The 24,261-nt window shown below is 39.2% G+C and overlaps 1 protein-coding gene across 3 annotated transcripts in view; it reads right to left on the reverse strand.

Annotated features, from left to right (window-relative positions):
- macrod2 (MACRO domain containing 2) overlaps positions 1-24,261 on the reverse strand; it is a 427,744-nt gene that overhangs the window by 85,637 nt on the left and 317,846 nt on the right. The gene's annotated exons all lie outside the window — the stretch shown is intronic.

Consider the following 24,261-nt stretch of genomic DNA (forward strand, 5'->3'; position numbering starts at 1 on the left):
CACTGCGACCCCCTGATCATAGGCCAACCGCTCTACCTCTGTGCCATGGCCACCTTTTGTCGGTTGATTGATCAAACAGCTGACTTTGTGCAAGCGTATGGATAAGGTTTGAAGGCAAATGCAGTGACGCCATCATTAATGTAATTTAGGTTTTTCTTTTGTCGCTGACTTTGCAATATGTAAATCGATAAAGAAATAAAGAAACTTTATTGGCTTTTTAAAGCATTCCTTTTTACATCATCAAACTTACATTAAATTATTTTATACACTGGAAAAATGGGTCACCTAGAAATAAGTCAAATATTCTTAAATACTTCTTTAAATTAGCAAAAAGTCTTCCAACTGGGTCTGTTTTTTATTTTCACTAAGTCACTAAGACGAGTTTTCTTAAACTAAGATAATTTTGCAGTTATAAAACTTTTTAGATAATATTATTTTCTGAATTAGACAGAAAAAAAGTCATTTTTTCTTGAAACAAACAAGTCTTTTCCTTTATTTAATGTTTAGTCTTTGCAGTGCACGCACACACAGAATCTATGATGAATACTTTCTTCTGTTACAGCAGCTCTAACAGCAGCAGTTCATTGGGCCAAATTGGTAGAACACTAATAAACTTCATTTTAAAATCTTTTTTACCTTTAGCTAGTTGATCACACTGAAAGTAGCACAGTTTCAAATGGAAGGGATGTTTGCTGCCAACCAAAAATGTGTTTTTTTGGCTTTATAGTCTGTCCATACGTATGCACGGGAAAAAGCTGCTGATGGCTAATGAGGTAAATACTCCTGCTTTCAGTTCCCACCTGCTCTTTTTATTTTCCTGGGAAGGACCCAAATAAACCGAAGGCTTTTATTTTTTAAATATCGCCATCTTCATTACCGTTCAGCAAAGACGTGAACAGCTGTGTGTCCTTGCTCAAGCTGGAAAAAGACGCATCCTAAAAAGCCTTTTGAAGTTTGGTATTTTATAGAAATCAGTACCAAGTATCAAGCATGTTGAATGCAGATCCGAACAATAACACACAACAAAGACAAACCTCCGTCAAAGGCCATCTGCTGAGGCAGAAGTTTAATGAATAAAACAAAGCGTGTGTTTAGTTTCTGTGGCGCAGGCGCTGTTCTTCTGCTTCGTGCAGCAGCTCAGGCTTCCAGATAAATACAGTAAATCAAAGCCGGCGCCGGCGTGCTGGAAATGACTTGTATAAGGAAAGGGAAAAACACAGAGAGGAGTCTGCTCAAACAAATCGGACGTCACCACTTTGTTCTTGAGGAGTTCAGACCTGCAACATAATCTTCACTGCAAATAAGTCTATTTTTGCTATCATTTCCTGCAAAGAGTTTCCCTTTCTGCCAACTAAAGCCATCGCTTCACCCGATTAGCATGAACTCACTTAAACAATTAAATCGGTTAGTTCAAAAGGGGCCACAACTTTTAAAAATAGAGATATAATATGTTCTATGGTCTTCAAGGCAAAAGCTATCTGATTATGTGTAAAAAAGTCCCAAGTCCGTTGTAATGTATTGACTATGCTTGACATTTAAAATGCTTTAATGCAAATTCCTGGACTTGGGCCTCTCTTGCATGGGTTCAGCTTTATCCCACAGATGGCAGCACTAGTTATCCAATATGGCAGCGCCCCTGTTTAATTCAAGAAGGGCCCAAGTCCAGAGAATTTAGTTTGCTAGTCCTCTGAAATGATAAAAGTGAGGTGCTTCATATTATAGCATTTGTAAGCTATGAACATGTGCTAAATCTGGGTAAAGTATTAATCATTTGGTGTAGCCTCCCTTTAAGCTCTGCATTAAAATCATTTCCTGGCAAAACAAACCTTTTGGACTTGGGCCCCTTTTGAATTAACCGATTCAATATAAATCAATTGCAAACTAGTCGGAATGGAATCTCATTTGACAAAACAAAAAAATGAAAAAAGTTAGCAAATATAGCAAATATTAAGTTATACAAAAAAAGTGTAGCACTAAAAACAGAGGTCGACTTTTAAACATTTAAGAATACATGAGCTGGATGTAGAAAATTCTACCTTGGTAACTAAAAAGAAAAAAAAAACAGCCTCCAACTTTAAGCCTTGGAATCCTTAAATTTTACTTGAAGAGAAAAACTAAGAGACTGGTTTTTACAATCTAAAAAAACGGGTAATTTGGAATTTAGTTTATAAAAATGGACATTATTAGCATTTCATTTAGGTTATTAGTACTGATGCTAGGGCTAGTTTACTAAAAAGGTTTATCACAGATTCACAAAGACTGACAACCTTCAGAGTTTGAAGTTGAAGAGGTCATTTTTTCAAAGAAAAATGAAGATTCTGGGAATGTTGTCAGTATTTTTTCAGCAAACTCTTTGACTTCCCAAAATGAAAGTTTACCGCAATTTTTTCCCCTCGTCTCTAACTGGGCCATAACATCTGTGGTAGCACTTAAATTATTCTCTGTCCACTTCAAGGTGTCAGGCACTTCTGGAAGACTGATGTGATGAATTTATTAAATGAAAAAGAAAGAAAAAAAAGGCTACTGCTGGCATTTGAAGGAATGATTAGTGAGATAAGCAGGGGATATGAGTTTAATGGAACAAGTGGTGGCTCACGAAGATTGAAAGTCTTTTCCACATCACTGCCATTTTCTTTCCAATTCAGGAAACACTTAATTGAAATTCTTTTAATTTTCTCCTCAAATCCCTCACGGAATTTCAACCTAAGATAAAAAAAAAAAAAAGGACGCAATATGGCTGTAAGAAAAAATACATCTCTCTTAAGTCAGTCAGTGTGTCACTGTGAGGCTCTTACTTTGAAAATATCAAACATTTTTGACAAATCGTGTATTTTACAGATTACAATCGACAGGCAGGTTTTCTATGAAGCTTAAATTCCACATTATGGTAAACAAGAACTTGAGCTTTAGTCATAACCACCCAAACAGGGGTTGTCCTTTCCCGTGTAAGGTCGTAGAAAAATGCAGCCAAATCTTAAGGAGTGTATCGGAAAATTCCCTTAAGGGTCATAAGCCACCACAAGGAAAGTCATGAAAATGGAACGTACCATTGCACCAGTGCTGTAAGTCTATTACAGGGTATTCGTAAGGCAAATGGACGTTACAACATACAGATGATACTGTCGTATGCTCCGCTTACGCCACACCCTAGTGGTTAGTTAGGTGCACACCCATAAACTAATATGTTGTAGCAGCACCGTTAGCTTTGCTTCTTACTGAACGTGCATAAATGCCACACGCATGGGGTTTGTATGTAATGCATAAGTGCCCATAGGATGTCCGCACAAGCTACGCTTGGATTGACGCTTGGATTGTCCAATTTTCTCATTTCTGACAGTCAGGCGTCATGCGTGAACAGCACTGACATGCTCCTTACTCAGTCCATAGTCTGAGCAACACATCCGTGTGTCACCTACTTCACCCTTATGTTTTCAAAATAAAATGGTGTTTTTGGTGTTTTTAATATGAGCTTGCGACATTTTTCTGATGTTAGATGACACATATTGGGAAAACTAAGCTTAAAATTGCATTCCTGAGAATTTATTTATTCAAATTGTTGTGAATCAGAAGCAGATGAAAAATTGTTGTTTGAAAAAGATCGTATTTGTGACGTAGAAAATACTCGGGGCGGACCACAAGCTCCCTGCTCTGCTCCATTCTGATGCATCCACTTATAGAAAAATAGATCCATGAACGTCTTTGTTTTCCCCATCTGAGCTGGAATCTGGATCAAAACTACGGCTGGATAGCTGCAATATTCCTCCCCAGTTTTGTTGCACTGCTAATGTTAGGTTGGTGGTGTGAGGGGATGTAAGCTAGTGGGAGAGAGTGTACACAAAGAAATGATGGGAAATGAGGGTAGGCTTACTCTGCAACAAGAGTCCTCGGGGTTGTGGCCAATTTTTGATGAACTCCTGCTGCTCTGCAGAAACTATGTCCCAGAAAACAACACAAGGGTTTGATTTTGGCTATCAATGGCTTACTTATGATTAAAAAACCACTGGGAACACTTTTAAGATAGATCTAAAGATAATCGGAGTTGAACTTGGCTACGAACTGTAGATGAAAATGTGCGTGAACATCTACAAGTCCACCAAGCGATCTTGTTATTCCGTGCGGGCCACCTGCTTGATCCTTACAGGTTTGAATTACATCCCAAATCCATCCATAATGGCAGTTGGGACTAAGGCTTAACATGGAATATTATTCAAACTTATTTTAAGGACAGTTAAACTGTAAATAATAAAAAAAGTCATAACAACAACAAAATCACAGCCATAATGTACAAAAACTGTCAAAGACCTGCTAAGAAGCAGATATTATAGCAACAGAGGCAGGGAAATGGTGTGTTGGCTGCTGCCAATCAACATGAGTGTGAGGGCTTTGTAGTGTGATACCCTGTCAAATGCTGTGCAGTCTCTGCGGTTTGTAGCGCAGGCCTTCAGAGAGGCAGCAAAGACCATGAGAGGCATAAATAAGTCTCAACTGTCAGAAGAAATCACAAAGCTGTCAGCTGAAGCCATCTCAGGCTCTAAATTCAGTGTCCAGCATACAAAAGGAAGAGTGGTGTTAGCACGCGTGAAACCCTTGCTGTGCTAGGTTGGACCAATTTAGAAACGACTCTTATTGCAAAGGTATAATCAATAGAGACTATGTAACGCAATCCAGCCGTATCCTGTTGTGCTGTGATTAAATATGAGTTTGTTGAGACACATGCATGTGACTTGGGCAGACACAAAAACACCAAAGCTAACCTTGACAGATAGCTCTGCGCTGAAACCTCTTCCTGGCTAAAGTCAGACAGTGAGCCTCCACTCAGTTCTCTCAAAGTCCCCGTCGAAATGCTAAGACTAAAGTCCTAAACTCTCACCGCAGACGTGACAGGCGGAATGCGGTTGTGGCTCAACCCCCGGCTGGCTGATGAAGTGAGAGAGTATGAATGGGGTCACGCTGAGAGAAGCGAAACGGCAAAAAAAGCTCTGAGCTTTTCATAGATCTCTCAACCTGACAGTCAGATGAAGATGAAAAGTGCCCACGCTGGAGATAACGGGCGCTCACACTTTAATGTCATTCAGATTGCCTTGACTGAGGCTGTGGGTAATTATTTTGCAGTTTTAAATAAGGCTTGTTCAGACTGTTGATGGACTAAAGCCAGTGTTGCACACAGAGTGTGCCATGAAAACATCTGAGCAGATTAAAAGCAAAGAGGACGTGTCAGGTGGAGAGCTCTTCTTAACCGTGTTTGGAGAGCGAAGAGAGTTCAAGTGCTCTCTGTGTTCAGAGGGTCATGGTGCAATCTGTCAGTCTTCATTACATCCAGTCTTGTTTTATGATATGCAGAACAGCTTGTCAGACCAAGAGGTTGAGTGAATATGAGAGCATCGCTGACAGCATTCTTAATAGTGGTTCTGCTTTGAACTGGAGCACAGATTGCACTGAGTCCAAATTGATGCAGAAATCACATAATGTTTCATTATTTATCCAGAAATGATTACAACACACTTCTCACAAACAGGTTTAGACACCAATCCTCCCAAAGAGTCATAAATGTATCTTCTTAAACTTTGGATCAACTTTAAGCTTTTATCAGTGACTTTCATATCAAGCAGTGGCAGAAATATTTATCAATTTTTCGATTTAAGTGACTTTACAACCAAATCATTGACTATGGAAGAACTGCAGCGACTGAGTGTGACGTCACCCATAAAAAATGGTTTACTTCTGGCTCCAACATATGAAGCCAATGCAGTCAACCTTTAAGTTGCACTATGGACGCCACCATGTTAGAACCAGATGTCGTCAGTAAGCGGTGATTGGTTCATATTGGGTTTGAGCAAAAGGCTACCCCCTGTTGCTCCAACTGTAGGGGCATTTTGAAGCTGTGATGGTGTCCAAAAAGTAGGAGGAGCTGTAGCAACTTAGGGCTGGTATTGCTCCGCCGGTAGGGTGATTTACATCGCGGCTGTGGCGCGGAGGAGAAATGCATTTCTTCTCATGGGTGTGCTCTGAGGCAGAGAAGTTTACATTCAGGTGAAAGTATTGAGTTTTTGATTCTGCATGACTTTTAAGTTATAAAACAGATGTCAGGTATTTTCTGAGCTCTGGCAGCTACGCACCAACGTGGATGACCGGCGACTATTGATGATGTCATCAAGCAGTAGTAACGTCCAAATTTCAAGACAATTTTTTTCCAAATCTCTCCGCTTGGAGGGATAAATGTAGGATTAAGGAGAAGACATATATTGGACGTCGAACTTTAAGGCATATTAAACGAGACATAGAATGTCAGTCAGCCCTTTTTTCAACAGAATTCACAGTAACTCTAGAACTTCCAACACGTTACACGTGATAGCCATGTTGATGTCTTTACAATACCGGTAACTCCCAACCCTGCTTACAACACGTTAACAAAACAGACTGACACCACTAAAACAAACATTACAGAGACTACGCCAACTCCCAACCTTGTGAGTAAAGGCCCGTACACACCGGGACGAATATTTGCCAGGCGTTATTCGCCAGCGTTTTTCGCCACGTTTTTTGTGTTCACACCCAGGCGATTTTCGCTGACGATGAGTTGAGCGAACATGCAATTTCATTCCCTGACATTAGATGGCGCTTAATGTAAAACAGAAATACTCCTGTACACAAGGTGGCGCTGCGCAACTTTACGCTTCTTAAAGTCGCTTTTCACTCAGAAGAAGAGAGCAAGTATTTACGCGCTTGTCAGAATCAAACAAAGAAAACATGAATATTTCAAGCACCAGTTGCTCCAACTGGTGCTTAGTTCAGGGATATTTTAGAATGTCCGTCATTATTTCTTCGCAGCAGTGTAGACGCTCCCTTGCGTCTATCTTCTTCGCTGGTATATGTGCTCAGAAAGGCAGTTTTGTGTTTGAGCGCCCCCAAGTTGTGTTTTACTGTAACTTCAGAAGCTCCAGACACGTGAGCAAAAGCGCCGTTCTCATTGGTCGTATAGTTTTCGACGCGGCGCGTCAAACCAAAAAAATGAACCCGAGGCGTTTTTTAAAAAGTGACGCTTTGACGCGTGGCGTTTTTTCGCGTCGGTGTTAGAGGCGTTAAACGTCGGCGAAATTCGTCCCGGTGTGTACGGCCTTGACACGTAAAAAACCACAATCTGACACTGCTACATATTATCTGCGTTAGCGTACTCACAATAACACCCAAACTTGTTCGCAACACATAAAAATACAGTCTGACATTATGACAGAATAGCTTCAACGTCAGTAAGCAACCAGCTTTATTGCATATATAAGGCACTGGGGATTACTGTGGATTACAGGGAAAAAAAAAAGGGGGTTTTAGTGTGACTAAGTCAGAAAACACAGTAAGTAACTTTCCACACTCTGGAGTATTAAAATGTAAGTTTTTCTACAAGCTCTTGCTAAATAAATATAGAATGTCATCATTCTGTATCATAACTAGCATGAAAAAACAAACCTCCTTCTGCGTGTCGTACATTTTCCCATCAATGATGAGGGATTCTGAACAGGCATAGTTTCATTTCACGGGCAATTTCTTGCCTGAATAAACCTTTTAAAGTTATGTTGTAGCGACTGATTTGAGGCATTTCGGAAAGTGAGAGGAAGAACACAGGAGAAGACTATCAAGAGAATCTCCCTTCAAGCAGCAAAAAAAATAAAAAAAATAAACTTATTCCAAACATGAAACTACAGTTTTACATTTAGATTCTTGCCCACAACACCATCCAGTATCTTTACAGCCTGCCTGATATTATACCACAGAAGATCATATGGATACGTTTACAATGACATTTTACAGATGTGTTACATGGAAAACATGTAAAGTACATGTTGTTTATGTTTCAATGATCCTACAGGCATTTTGTATATATATGACATATATATATATATATATATATATATATATATATATATATATATATATATATATATATATATATATCATATATATATACGATACTGAGGATTTCTGAATTTTAGAAATACCTAAAACAGAAACTTTCTGCTTTACCATCTAAACCTTACCAGCCTAGAATAGATTTGAGAAAAAGCATCACAGATAAAAGGCTTTTTATTTAATTTTATTTTACTTTGTTCATTTTGGCTGGTTTGAGCTGTTGAGAGAAAACAAAGATGGTTATTGTCTGCATGTCTACATGAGCTACATGTCTAGTATTGGCCCAAAGCTTTCTGTCAACATGTTCTCATCATTTTTATCATGAGATAAATTATAGATCCAGAAACGTTGGTCTCTTTTCTGTTTTGAGGTTAATGCTAGTGACAAAAGAAAAAGAAATCAGGTCACTGGAACTACATAAGTCAAGTTGTTTTAGTGGTCCGTACGTCAGGTTCTTCATTTTTGTCTGGGCAATAAAGAATATAGATGTTGATTACATTGATTACCTTCGTCTGCAGTCTTCCTCAGAAGGTTTTTTACGCTGTCATCAGCTACTGGTAATGGGCGTGGCCTGTCAGACAAACCCGTGTTGTCTGATCTGAGTGACCACGCCAACTCTATCAAGTTGTGGTTCAAGGCTGGAACATCATCGATGGATGATGGCATGTGCGACCCCTTCCTCTCTGTTGTACAGTGATCCCTTGATTATCGCGGGGGTTACGTTCCAAATAGAACCCGTGATAAGCAAAACCCGTGAAGTAGAAACCTTTATTTTTTTACAATTATTATACAATGAAATACACTATTATACATTGAAAAGAAAGAACAAACCATTTAACAGGCTAAATCAATTGTTTTTTAACAAAATAAAAGTACTTTAGAAACGTTTTTTCAACAAATAACTTCTGTAGTGTGCTGTCAAATGATAATTTCAATCATCGATAAGAACAGAAGGCTTTAAATTGCGGAGATTAGCCCCGCCCACCGCGACCCGAGTGGATTAAACGGAGGAAAATTTAAAATGATTATGAAAAAAATAAAAAAGTACAGTGGGACAGATATTGACTCCGGTCTTCTTTTTCACTGCTCTTCATACTGAGCCGCTGCATCCTCTGCAGCGTTTTTTCCTTTTGAAGCCCACGGTGCAGCTGCAGGTGTGTTTGTTCGGGAGAGGAACATAGTGATAGGCAGTTGTTGTCGCTCTTTTTTCTTCTTTGCTAAAGATCCTTATACACCGACATGCCCCCATCGATTATGTTGGAGAACTGTAATGAACGGCTCATCAAAGGGTCCCATTCTTGAGCTACTCGCTGAGTGACTTTTTAGCCAATCAGAATGCAGAACACAATGCACAATCCAAATCCGTGAAGTAGCGAAACCGTGAAAAGTAAACCGTGATATAGCAAGGGATCACTGTACTTGGGTTGCTTAAATTCTATGACTTCTTCCAATGTTTGAACTCGTTTTTGTTCTTCCTACTTTTGGATTGTTCCACTGCATTATTGTTTATTTTGCTGTGATCTGAGGTTTTTTTGCTCTGCTTCTCCTTTTTCTTTATCTCTGTGAGTCTTCTAGTTGTTTCCTGCTCACATCCTTCTGTTACAGATTCGTCCTGTTTCTCATTCGTGAGCTTTTCCACAAGACTTACACTGTATACGTTGGAAATAAGATTGCAGATCTTTTCTTCTACTGTGTCCTTTGGGTGAACCAGTTCTTCTCTGAGGGTTGTGTGAGTCCGCTGATAGTAACGCGTCATGAAGCCTCGTGAGGAAGACTGCAGGCCAGCGGTCGAAACATGTCAAGGTAAACTGCATCTTTATTCGTCCATTTGTCTGACAAAGAGAAAAAGTAAAAGCCTGCAGTCTGCCAGAAAAAAAATATCTACAGATCCTCCAGCTACATATTTTCTCTTACCAGATGGTTAGTATAAACTTTCTAAAGTAAAATGTATTCACAATTTGTTGTTTATGTTTTCCTTGATCGACTGGTTTTTGGACTATGATAGTGTGTTCAAACCACTCTTTCCTTCTCTTTTTTGATTATATTTGGTATTGGATTGTAACACTGGTGTGCAGCGAGTCTCTTTATCCAAACAGCACTGAGCAAATTTGCAAGAAAGATTAGTTTTTGTTTGATCTTTTCACAGAACCTCCAAAAACCTCCTATCGTCTACATGATATTTTACTATTTCAAGCTGTTCTGCAAAGTTTCATCAGAAAGCAGGGATTCCTCCCACACTGTGCTTGCAATCTTATTCAGTGTTTTGGGGAGAGTGGACACATGATAAAGCTTTTAGCACATTCTGGAAACTCTGCAGCTGTTTGCACCAGTGGCTTTGTGCACTTTTAATTTCACAGCTGCTCACTGGAGTAAAAGATGTCACACAAAACCACCTTCATTAACAGGAGCAAACTTTTCAGGTTATGCAACTTTGTTGCTTTTAGGTTTTTTCGGACTTAAAAACTATTATATTTATGTATGACTCAATAAAGCTTCCTTGACAGACCTTTTCCAGTTTGTAAAACTGACTTTCAGTCTCCTTGTGGTATTTTTATAACTCACAGAAATGATGAAACACTGAATCTTATGGATAACTTTTTTGTTTTGTTTACGCTGAGAGTACATTTGTTATTTACACTGAAGCTCACACATTTTTCCACTTGGTTTAATTAAGTCTGCAACTACAATAATACAAAAAAAGTCAGGCGAGTTGTTCATGCTAAACCACATGCAATTTTTTCTAATGACAATTTAAACATGATTGCTTTATCAAAAATATGTCTGTTAAATTCGACCTAGTTCATCTATGTATTTCAGCCGGTTTGGGATTTTCTAATACATTTTGTGAATGTATACAATAAACCGAAATATTTATCAAAATTCTATATCATAGTTAAAACTATATCTGATACAATATTTTTTTTTTTTTGTAGATTTCATGAATGAGCTTAAAAAATGTTGATAAAAAAATTTTTTTTCAGTCAGAGTCATTGGATGCAGTGGTTAATTATGGTAAATTAAATGGACAATTAAATCCTAAGTGTGTTTGAAATTGGATCCCTGGTCCTTCAGATCCAACATCCTCCCAATTTTCCAGATCTTTCTGCATCGCTGGCAGTTGATGGACTGACTTTGGTGTTTCCACCGTCTAACTGACCAAAAACACCTGATCCAGATGATCAGAACCAGGCAGGGAAAGCTGGAAGACAGGAAGATGGAAAGGATTTGGAGGACCCTGATTTAGTGGAACAAATATGGAAAAAAAAGACATTATGTTATGACTAAAACCTTTATTAAGGTTAATTTTAGACATCTACATCTAATGTCTTCCAAATAATAACTGAACTTTTATCCTACAAAATTAAATTCACCACATGTGTGGATTGGGACATTATTTTTGACTTTACAGTATTAAAAACAGTTGGTCAAATAGACAAAACAGTTTGGTGGGGCACCCTGCAAAAATGACTGTCTGCAGGAGAAACTCATTCTTTGAGAAATTCGTGTCTCTTTAGTTTGAGGTTTGGCCTCTTTAGATGAGAAAGCAGAATTACTTCACATCAGAGACAGAAATCTCAGCAGATTTGCCAGAATTCTTTGGTCTCATATCCTCCAGATTTGATTTGATTTCCATCAAAGCTGTCGTGAAAAAGGATCCTCAGTGTTCACATTACAGAGTGAGTGCTTTTTATTCTGTAAATGTGAACAAATCTAATTCCAATCTTTAATAAAGGGCAGGTTTTCATTTCAACAGTCAGGAGAGACCACTAACGGTGATTAAAACTGCCACTTAGTTTTCATTTAAAAAGCTATTTTCCAAGTATACATTTTTGATTTTTTTTTGATTTAGAGAAAAGAGACAAACGAAATGTGGGAGAGAAAGAAAAATGTATTTATATCTCCTTGTATTGATCGTTTTCTGTTTACCACAGAGGAGCAGCGACAGACTCCTGTGGGCTGACAGTCATTCTGCACTCCAGGCGGTCAGAGCTGCAGTGACTCTGGAGACTATTTTACATGACAACATATTCCTAACGGCATCAACTGAACGAATTGTAAGCAAAGAAAACAGACAGGTAGAAGAATCCGTCTGCTTTTTGGCATTTGGATAAGGTGGATAAATCTTTACCTGAAGTACATTCTGACCACAAAAGATTGGATCCTTTACAGATTTATTCATTGATTACAACTTGAATATGGATTTGACTAAAGCTGAGTTCACACCGAATGTGATTCACGCATCAGCGGCGTCCAGTTTAATATTAAGTCAATGTACAGAGCATTGGGTGCGGCGCTGTGGCAGCAGCGCATTTCAAACATCGCAGCGCGTCCGGAGTTCAAAAATCTGAACTTTGACGAAGAATTAGTGTCAATCAATCGGGAACTCAGCTTTGTCCCGCGACGTGTTGAAGGCCAAAACCAACATGGAGGATAATCTGATCGTTACTGTTCTCCTTCTGAACTTTATGATACTTTTCTTTGTTGCATTGAGACAATAGTAAAAAGGTTCTCTACTTTTTTTTTTTTCTTTCCTCCTCGGACTAATGCGGGACAGAAGTCGTCAAACTGGGATCCACCAAGACGGAAGCACCGCTGAAAGCATCCGTCATTGCAGTAGACGGTGAACCTGACCGTACCGGAAGAATGTCTGAATGATCTCATGAACCCAGACAATTTCAGAGAAAAAAACCTGATGTCTCAACATCATGTGTGTCTTCTATGTCGGCTACAAACTTTTGAGAGTAGCTCCTCCCACAGGCAGCATGAATACATCTTTGGAACAGCGTCGACCAGCAAATTTGTCACGCATTAAAAAAAAAAAACACAGGAAATTTTGACACTTTGTCACATTGTGCTCTGTTTTTTCTTTTTTTTAAATATTTTAAATATTCTATTGGCTTTAGATGTGCTTAAGCCTTTAGCAAAAAGCCATATAAAAGGCAAGCGGCTGAAATAAAACACATTACGGAGCACAGTGGCAATATCAGGGATCGTCTTAAGAGGGTGTAATGGAAAAGGACTTGTTCTGTCGCAGCATCTCATGGTGATAAAATGCCACATGTTTCCATCTGACAGTGTGATATTGGTGCAGCACAATCCTGATGAATGCATCAGCCATAAGTCAGGAAAACCCTTTTCCTCTGCTTCACCTTCTTATCCCAGCGTGGAGAGACAGAAAGAAGAGTGGAACGGGAATGGGATCATTTTCTGGAAAAGATTTATGGAAAGCAGGCTGGACCAGCTGTTATTAAAAATGGAAAGTTATCACACTTTCAGGTTGAGTTCAAGGCTTTTAGGATAACAAAACAGGCCGGTGACTTTGAAGCAACATCTTGAGGTATGGACCACAACTTCTAAAAGGATGGCCATGGCAAGAGGTGAAGGGAAAGAAAGGAGGAAGTCGTGAAAAAATGTGGGGCAACTTGTTCCAGGGCAGGTGATGACCCATTCCAGAGCACCTGGCTTCCTGTCAGGGTCAAGCAATTATTCCTACTCTCCTTTGGTTATTCAGACAGCCATTGCGTACAACAGGTCTGCAGATAGTGTGCAGGCTGTGAATGTTGCACATGGTGAGGATAAGACAGGCCTGACAAAGGTTGGAGCTTGGGTCGCAATGTTAACACACACAGCTGTTCCAAACATCAGAAAAAAATAAGCTGCTTTTCCTAATTATTTTTTCATTTGCATAGTAATGCAGCAGAAACGCACTTTGCTGCCTTCAGGCACCGTCACTCCTGCCCACAAGTTCAACAGCCCCATTTTAACGTTGCAATTGTTATCAAAACTAAAAGAAAAGAAAAGAGACGCTCATCCTGTGGCTGACACTGTGAGATGGGCTTTGTATGAAACGTCAACTGAAGCCTTCGTCACAAGCATCTGTGCGAGTGATGTGGGTTTTTGGGTTGTCCGGGCTCAGGGAGGGGTGTGCAGAGGAACGGCCATATCTAAAAAACCCACTCCAATCCTATTTTGATCCATTTTCAAAGCGTTCCCAGTGGTCTTTTAAATAAAGTGTGCAATTTTTTTAGCCAATCACAAACACCTTTGTCATTTTCTAGGACATAGTTTCTGCAATCGGCAGAAAAATTGGCCACTTTGTTGTGGGCGGGCGGGACTGTTGGTGCAGAGTTGGTGCCTTTTGTTTACACACCTTCCCGCTAGCTTACAGCCCCTTACACCCCCAATCTAATATTAGCGGTGCAACAAATTTGGCGAGCAATATTGGAGCGAAACCAGCTGTGCAGTTCTTAGCCAGATGTCAGTTCAGACAAGGAAAGCCAGGGACATCATGACAATGGAACGTACCATTGTCTGTGGTGAGTGTATTGTGAAGTATTCATCTGGATAATGTAAACTCAACAATCAAGTTGTTTGTGAAGTACTGACTCCTTACTGACTGCGGAAAAATGCATGCATGGTGTGTTCACATGAAACACAAGTGCCAAAAGGACGCCTGTAGGATGTGCACACAAACGACGCTCTAACTGTCTAATAACAGGCACAAAAGGAGCGGGCACTTATTATATGAACAGCACTAAAGTGCTCCTTCTGCAGTCTGCAGGATTTCATGGGGTCAATAGAAAGAAAAATCCTGCACTCATCTACTTCAGCCTTACTTGCCTTTGCCTGTTGAATACGTTTTCAGTAGGACCTGTAGCATTCCCGTAGAAATGTGCACATGAACATCTTTGCCCTAGCGGTCAACAGAGCGGTCTAGATCCTTGATATTTTTTGCAGGTCAGAGTCAGAGTTTAGAAGCTCAAAAATTCCAGAAAACGTTAAACATCATCCATGATCCAAAATCTTTCCCAAAAGCCTTTACACACCTAGTCTCTTCCTATTGGAAGTCACATCCTGAAGGACAAATCCCGTGTTGCTGAAGGTCACACAAGCATGAAAAAAACCCTAAAAAACTATTGAGTTAATCTTTTAAAATCATTTACAGATTTGGCTAAAACATTTTTTACTTTGAAAAGTCAGATCTCAAAATCTCATGGGTTCGATGGGGACATTTGTGAAGTGACATATTTAAACATTAAATTCACTTTCACAACTCGTAACTGAGCCAGCCCTCACTTCTGAATACAACCTTCTGCAAAAAACTGTCGTGATCAAGTAATTTATGCTTCGAAATAAAACATTGACTTTCAAATGCACCAGCGCCTGAAGCCAGGCTTTGAGGCTGATTTGATCCCCTTTGAGATTGTGAGAGATATGGCCCATTCCCCCTGATCACATGCCAGAGACCATGCAATCATACAGCAACAGCTAAAGTAATCACAGCGGTGGTCTCAAGCCTCCCCCCCCGAACTGAACTGAGCTGAAGCCCCACATCAGTGGTGCTGGGAAGTCCTGGATATGTGCTCCTCATACAGAAACAGAAACACAGCAGCCGTGTAGCTCATTATGTGCATTGGAGCATGTGTGATGATGGAGTTGTGCTTAATGATCAGGCTTGGAAGCTGAGGGAAAAGTGACCATATGTAGTCTCTGATCATTAATGGAGGATGTTAAATATTTTATGGGCTTTATAAAATGTTGTCTCAGTATATAAAGACCAGCAGAGTCGGTTCCAAAATTAAATAAAATATCAAAACTGTCCCTGCTATAATGCAAATAGTTGCTTACACAAAGATGTGTTGATGACTGTTAAAGGCTTGTATGGTAAACTGGGGAATTTGAATTATACAGTTACCCAAGACAACATAAATCCCCCCAATGTCATTGACTTCTTTTTTTTTACTTCTACCTCTAATGAATTAGGAGAGAATTAAAAGTTTGTATAAACCTTTTGTATAAACTAAATCCATAGTCCTTACGGGTGGATAAGAGCTGTCTGCGGGTGAAAAATGGAGGGGGACCTGGTTCTAGACAAGATGGCGGCAAGACATCATTAGCTAGAAACAGAAATGCTACCTTTTTTTTTTATTGTAGCACCTTTTATTAAAACCTTTTGATGTGAATCAACGGTTCAGTGAGGCAAAAACGGTAATCGTTTTATTCCTTTCATTAGGGATGTAAACAAAACTGTTGGAGATTTGTATAACTGTTAGCTTCAGCTTTAGTGTTTACATTCCTTCACGACCGTAACTTTTCAACACTTAACGCTATCAACGTGGATCAGCTAATTCTGTTGCAGAGAAGAGCGGCTTCGTGTCAGTATGTAACACTTGTAACAGCTGCTTTGATTTGTTGCTTTCTAGCGAAAAACCCGCTTTTCTCTGCCGATCAGTGAATTTACGTTGATCGCATAAGGAGTTACGGTCAGAGCAAAGCAGGCTTTGACAGAGACATCTCCGGTGTTAAGGTTTTAACGGTTAAACCTGGAAAAAAAACCTGTAACCCTTTTTGGAACAAAGAAAAAAAAAGAGTATTTTCTAACTGAAATGGGGAGGTGGGGGCGAGACGTGAACTTCTGGTTCCCGACTTCCTGTTCCAGCTAACGATGTCACGGTGCCATGTTGTCTGCAATCAGGTCGTCTTGGAAAAATGGGCAAACCTGTACGCAGGTGACCCACAGGAAATATGAGGGTCGTAGACCGCTCGGTGAGCCCATGGAGAAAAAAAGTCAAGGTACATTTTCTATGGAAAATGCTGCGGGCAACAAGTTTAGTGAACACTTCTACAACTTGGAAGGGCAAGTAAGTGTGTTGTATTTGAGACACAGACGTGTCGTACAGATTTTTTACAGAAATTGCACCCTATGTATAACTAAGTTGTGGCGTAAAGACACTGTACAACACAATCACTCGTACGCCATGAATGCGTGTAAATTCCGTTTGCATTACTGATACTTCACTTGTTTGTTCCATTTTCTTCAAGCACCTTGAGGGACTGTAAGACACACCTGAGCTCCACTTAAGATGCGGTCAGTCCACTTTATGACCCTCTTAGGGCCCAGACAACACAAAAACTCACAGGAACCAATACGCGTCAAGCCCCTCATATGGGAACTTGAGATTTAGGGTATAGAAATCTCAATGGTTTAAATTAGTAAATTCAGAAGTACTTTGTTATTTTTTTAATTTAGATTATTAAGATTTCAAATATTTACAAAAAAAAACTAAAACCAAGTTTTTTTACAAGTCATTTAGTTGACGAAATTGTCACATTGGTCTGTGTGGCATTGTCTTAGCATTGTAGTCATAGCAACTGAATTCAAAATCTTCTTCCTTAAAAAATTACTAGTTATGTCAGAATTCCCTCCCTATTCTCTAACCCTTGTGCTATCTTATGGGGTCCAAATGACCCCACCCTTACATTGACGTGTTCTACCTACCATGACAAAGGTGGATAAAGGTGGAAAGATTTCATGTAATCCACGGACACCAGTGAAGATCACAAATCATTGAAGAAAAAATGTTCAGAGCACTGTCTAGTGGGTCTAGATGACCCCACTCCCAACGTTAAAGTGCCTGGAGGCATAAGGGTTAACCCCGTGGAGACTTCATAATGCGGGACTATCCAGTGCTCTGGATTTTAACCCTTCAACATTGGGGCTTTAGCTCCAGTGTTTACATTTTTGTACTCTTCAACCGTTTATTGCGCTGATTGTGCTGCGGAGGAAAGCAGGTTTGGACTGATATGCCTCACGAAGTGTTTACCCTTCAACACACCAGTTGCTTTTTTCTGCAACAGAATCAGCAAACTCACACTGATTGCATTAACAAAGAGTTAACGAAGAGGGCTTTCTTGCCAGGTCATCATTGTAAATGAGAATTTGTTCTCAACTGATCCTCCTGGTGAAATAAATAAAGATTAAAAAAAAAAGTTACAGTGTGTCAGAGTGAGTTATTTAGGTGTCACCTGCGACCTCTCAGGTGATAAAGGGTTAAACAGGGTTATTCGAGTGTCCTAAAGGTCACGCCTGACACCGTCTGCAGGGCGTGAGAAGACAGTGGCGTTGCCATAAGTCTTCATCATTACCAAGTGTGACCAACATTTCCTGTGATAGCTCACCTTTTTAACCTGTCTAAGAGTGTCACATCCTCAAAATGAGCTTGCTGGGTCACATCGATAACACCTTTAAGAGCATCCGCCTAACAGCACACACACACACACAGACACAGCACCTCAGCAGTAAAGGTCTCCATGCTTCAGCGTGGGCCACAGCGCTGTAAAATCGTCTTCAAATGGAGAAAATGAGCTAGCTTGAGTTTGACGAGTCTCCCGTCGTCCGAACGCTCGACCCACTCCTGCTTTATCACGGTGTGCCAGCCTGGTGCTATCTTAGCTACACTAAATCAATTAGCATGTCATTAAGATAGCTTGTTCCAGCACAATAAGCATGGAGAAGGACTACTGTATCTACAGGAACAGAGCGAGCCAAACCGAGAGGGCATCATATCCCAGAATGCATGAGTGTGGCGAGCTAATAACAGCAAACGTGGATATCGCAGACAACACTTAAAAAAAATTGAAAATAAAATACCGTAAACATTATTTTAGAAGCTAATTCTTAAGATCAAAGCTAATTTCGATTTTTCTTTCAAGGGGTGGATGGGTCAAAAACTGACTTTCTCATTAACCCCCCTTTTATGATAATATTCAAAGCTTTTTTTTTTTTTTTAAAGTAACTTATCACAAAGTGACTAATCTCACATTTGATAACAATTCTGCGATTTAACTTTCCTTTATCCCACTCTAATTATTTTGCTTAATTCCATCTGGGTAAATTAAAATTCAATATCCCTCTCCTTCAAATCAGAGGACTCAAAGTCACCTTACATGAGAGGTGATCGCCACGCAATAATCAGGAGTAAAGCGGCAGCGTGGTCTTTGGGCGCAGATAAAGATGATAGGCATTATCCCCTTTCATACACAGAGGATTTCTCTCTGAAGGCAACGGCTCAATCAAACCTTTCAGATAAACACAGAATATACTGAAGCATTTGATAAACGTTGCTTTATCTCTGACAGAAGGAAGTTTTGATCAAAACTGCTTCTCTCTAAGATAAAAGTTATTCATTTAAGTGCAACTTTCTCCACTGTCGGTTCAGAAAATCTGTATGTCGTCGGGAATCTATTGAAACTGCCGTCATATAAACAGACCAACCTGAGGTCAAGGGAATCAGAGATTGGCCGTCGTATGATTCAGAAGAAAACAGACAATAACGTTTTTGGATAATAAAATCTCCTCTGCACAGCTTTGGGCCAAAGAGCTGCCACTGAGGTTTTATTCTACATGCTGCGTGTTACCGCTGGTGCCAGAAAAGTGATTTTCTCAGCGAGAAAACTAATACAATTTTTCACAAACTCTCCCCAGGGGCATTTTAAAACCAAATCAGGAGGCATGTGTTTGACAAAGAGCCCGAGGACAGAAGATAACTCACTGAGGTCAGAATTCTAATTGGAACAAAATCGTATAAAAAAAAATAATCAAATTTTAAGCAGAGCTGTTAGGAAATAATAAAATCATTGATGATGAATAAACACAGAGACACAAGCTTGAAACGATTACTGTCGGCCATGACCTTTCCAAGTGTTGTGTGCACAGCAGCATCCTTGAGCATGAGTGGAGCAACATGTGAAGAACCAACACGTCCAAATCTACAACTAAGACCTGCTAATGCTTGTGTCTTTTGCAATAGTCCTGTTTTTTTCTGTACCTTTTGCCACATTTGTATGATTACAGTTTTTCCTAATTGCTAAAACACATTTTCTGAACATTAACCCCAATTTAACCAAACGCAATTTTCTAAATATAGGCTAAATGTAAAAAAAACAACTTGGCTCCTCAGTCACTTTGAGGTCACAATGAATACTCTGTCGTCAAAACTGACAAACACAACAAAACACTGTTAAAATACCCAGAGTATTTAAGTATTTAGTATTCAGGTTATTGCACTTCACCATCTCATCTCTGTGCGGCTCATCTTCATCTCATCTCAGGCAATGTTCCCACCATACAACAGGAAACAATGATCTTGAAATGAAGCAGGGCTGGAAATGGTCATCAGGAGCCATGTTCATGGTCTGCTATAGGTTTTCATGAGCGTATGGCTGTCTCTCGTAAACCTAGATAGATGACTTTAGATAGATAGATAGATGACTTTATTAATCCCACAATGGGGAAATTTCATTTCTGTGGCAGCAACACGACATTCAGAAATAATCTATATAATATAACATCAATAAAGGACATCACAAATGACATTTATATTAGATAATTAAAAATATTACTAAAATTATTATGAAAAATTATTATCAAAAATGAGATTCTTATTAAATAAAGAAATAAATATTAAATATTAAATAAATACAGCTGCAAAAGTGTAAACTTTCCGACGCCAAGCAGAAAAACAGTCTTCAATTGGGTCAAGGAATGAAGAACAAGGTGGAAGAAAACTGCTCTGTATATAAACCAAACCTGTAAATAAACCAAACAATCAATACATTTTTTAAATACTCAGAATATTTGAATCAAAGGAGCTTATAGGTATTTAATGAGGTTTTGGCATTGTAGCCATTTAGCAAATGACTGTTCAACCCACTGAGCTACAGCCACCGTTGTCTTCTCACACAGACCTCATAGGAATTAAATACCAAACCGTCGGTGTTTGAAGGGATTCATATCATTCATGAGGACTGGACTGTTATTTCCTGACAGTCTGTTTTCCAATCCATGCTCATAACAGCACGAATGCACACATTTTTATGCAAAAACATGATGGATTTATCTTAAAATATGGCTGTATGAAGTTTATTTTAGCCAAGAATGTTTTGTTTTACTTAAAAAAAGGAATAGATTAAAGTGACAGTTATGTTTTTTCTGACGACCAAAAAGGAAAAATTGACCAAAACATTTTTTTTTGAGTCTCAGAAAAAAGCAGATACATTCATAGTCACAACAGTCTGAGCAAAAGTGACAAACAAACTATAGGATTTAGAAATTATCGGCGGAAACAATCTGAAGAAGGAACAGGCTGAACCTTCCTCCTTGTTCCTGCCTGACGAACGTCAATCAAAGCTAATCTTCTAATGTTCCTGCACCTGTCTTTGAAAATACACTGAAAAGAAGCTAATTCTAGTATTTGTACATTTGAAAAAAGGCAAAAACAAGCAACCTGTTGTTAAAAACTCAGAATCTAAAGTTGCCTCAGACTTACATTTTCATTTTACTTCCTGTCAACCCACTTGGAAATATTGTTGCTGGCATTTTTAAAAGGAGACCGGATGCAGATTTAGACGATAAACATTCATTTTATGTCTGAATTTTTGTGTTGTAAAAGACTTCAGAGCTGTTGAATCTCAAAGACAAGAAGAGCAAATAAAAAGGAACCGTACAATCCAGAAGCATCTCACTTTTTTGTTTTTTTTACATTTTCTACTCTTGAGTGAGGATGAAGTGTTTGCCAGATTTCCTAAATGACAGATGCTTCAAAGACAAACAGACAGTAACCAGAGCAGAAACTGCATGGAAACGCCTGCTTTGAGGCCGGCACTGGCATCCTGGAGTGCTTGATATTAAAGCCCAAAGCAGGGGGAAGCTGAAAGGTGAAATCTCCACACATCCAGTCGGTCTTGAGTGGCACAGTGCAGCCCGCTCTATTATAGACTCTCAATCTGTCTGGAGTGCTCAGCCTGTGTCAGTAATGCCGGGCTGGGGCTTCCTCGAAATGCTCCATTAAAAAGCTTGGCCATCCTGAGCGGGTCCGCAGCAGCCAAATAAAGTGTCAGAGCACATTTTTCATCTCCAGATTAAACCTATGTAAGCCTGAATTAAACCAAATTAGAACAGAAAATGAGAAATAAACCAAAGCCAGACGAGTGGAGGGACATGTTTTCAGCAGGGAGGGGGAACTGTTTTAACCATTTCTGAGTTAAGAGAGCCACCGTGAAATTCTACGACTGCAGCGAGGATCAAAAGACGTGGAAAAATACGAGAACAAATATTTGTGACGTCCGAAATTCGCAATCCTTATAAATCCAATAGAGTGTAGTAAAAATATACTTTAGGCAATATCAATAAATATTACTATAAACTAAGTAAATATTACTATAAGCTGCAAATATTACTATAAACTAAGTAAATATTACTTTAAGCTGTAAATATTACTATAAACTAAGTAAATATTTCTATAAGCTGTAAATATTTCTATAAACTAAGTAAATATTTCTATAAGCTGTAAATATTACTATAAACTAAGTAAATATTACTATAAGCTGTAAATATTACTATAAACTAAGTAAATATTACTATAAGCTGTAAATATTACTATAAACTAAGCGAATCAAATGCTATTATCGGAAGTACAAAACAATCTTAAACAGCACAAATGTTTATGTTTTGTTTCCGGCTGAAGTTAACCAGGAAGTTGACAAAAAACTGTGTGACATTGTTTAAAGTGATAAACTTATGTCTTTCTTTCTAAATCTTTGAGTTTTTATCTGTTATGTTTTGCTGACTCCTGTTCTATATAAAGGTATAAATGACATTACAGAAATACATATTATTTTAATTGTCCTTTATCCAGTAATAAAACAGATATATATCTATAGCAACCATTTAAACATATTTAGATTAAATAGTAGGAATCATAGTTCAATCTGTGACTCAGATCACCAACTAAGTAACGATCCGTAGCCTTAAGAAACGAATGAAACCTCCACACTTTGATGTTCACACCCTTTTATCTGGTTATTGCAAAATATTTTTTGTCTCTTCATCTGTGTTTTAAGGAATCCCTCCTCTGCATAAAGGATCTGGCGTCCCTGACCACGGCACGGCTGTTTAATCTGCTTCAACGAAGTCTAAGGTGCTGCTAAAAGGGAATTTCATGGAAGCGATGGGGCTCTTTGTGCGCTGCTGAGTGCATCACATCAACACCGGCTTTGGAGATTAACTTTCAGCTAATCAATGGCGCAGTGTGTTCGTCTTCCCTTTTCATCCTCCACTGCTAAGATTACCTGTTGGTGTTTCAATCAGCTGACAATTACAGCAAATAACAGCTTGAAAATGAAAATGCTTTGCTATTTGATAACATTCTTGCATGGAGACACAGCCCCACGTTCAGCCAATAGGATCATGTTCCCCGGTCTGTGGAGAGGCTTGCAGTGAGGAGAGCTGAAGTCTGCACTCTTTTACCCCCATGCGGTACTTCCTCCGCCAGCCTATTGTGCTGAAATTCAGCCACAAGAGCACGGTATCTTCCCCAAGCAGGGCCCTTATCACGGCCCTCAAATGACTTGCCTCTGCGGACGCCCACAACACAGGCGCCTTGGATCTGAAGGCACAAAGCCAGAGTTGAGTGAGCAGTGCAATCTAGTTCTATTGTTCCATGCATGGCAAACTGGGCTTCAGACCTCTCATTCTTCCTGTATCCCAGCTAAATTGTGGGAAATCTGTGACCGGAGTGACTACAACAGAATTGACGGCTTTTTGGCTCATCGCATGCAGTGATTGACTCTGAAGCAATGCAGCAAAAAATAAATCAAACCGCAGCGTTAAAAGCAACTTCCCCCAAAACCAGACATACACGGCTTTTCTTCAGGATTCTTGGAGCTCGGGTTGTAAATAATAGAAGCTCATAACCACATTTTTGTTGCGACACGACAGGGCCCAAAATAGAGCGTCAGCTATCAATCATACCGACAAAAGGACGAGTCAATCAATGAAATGCTTCACTCAGGGTGCCTTTCAGAACACATCATCCAAAGTCAGGGCTGTTTTTTTCTGACACACCCAAAGCTACAGAAAGCTAACACTGTTTAAGCGCTTCATAACAACCCCTACTTATTATGTCTATTTCTATTTTCTGTGTGCGCTTCATCAATATCTAAAAGAAAGAACAAACAATGATTTAGTTGAAGTCTGCTTTTAACCCAAATATTTCCTTTAGAAACCCGTTAACACTAATCAAAGGCAGCGTCACACTATGTATGAAAATAGGTCATACGTGAATATACGGTCAGAGAAGTTGTGGTCTGTACATGACATTTTCACAGATGTATCACGGATAAACCACGCAATGAACACGTGAATCAACATAAAAGCCAAATCTGGCCCGAAAGTCGAGCAGCAGTTACGTCATTTTAACCTGGGTCATATACGCGATTAAAAATCTTACACATTGGTGAAACATGCATGAAAAGTCTGTTTGTGGAAAAGCCGTGAAAAGCCACAAACGTGCGTATAAATCTCCCAAAAATCACACACAATAGCATAAGATTTAAGTAAGAATTGCATATAAACTACGTGAAATACGCAAAAACTGCATAATTCTTAAACGACCAAAAATTTTGAAAAGCTCTAAAGTGAATTCACATAAAAACCTGAAACCCTCGACGGACATTGATGATCAACGGACGCAAGAAACACTGAAGAGTTATGTAAGTCATGCATGAACCACAAAAGAC

The sequence above is a fragment of the Oryzias latipes genome, chromosome 15 (assembly GCF_002234675.1).
Source record: "Oryzias latipes chromosome 15, ASM223467v1".
Taxonomy (NCBI): domain Eukaryota; kingdom Metazoa; phylum Chordata; class Actinopteri; order Beloniformes; family Adrianichthyidae; genus Oryzias; species Oryzias latipes.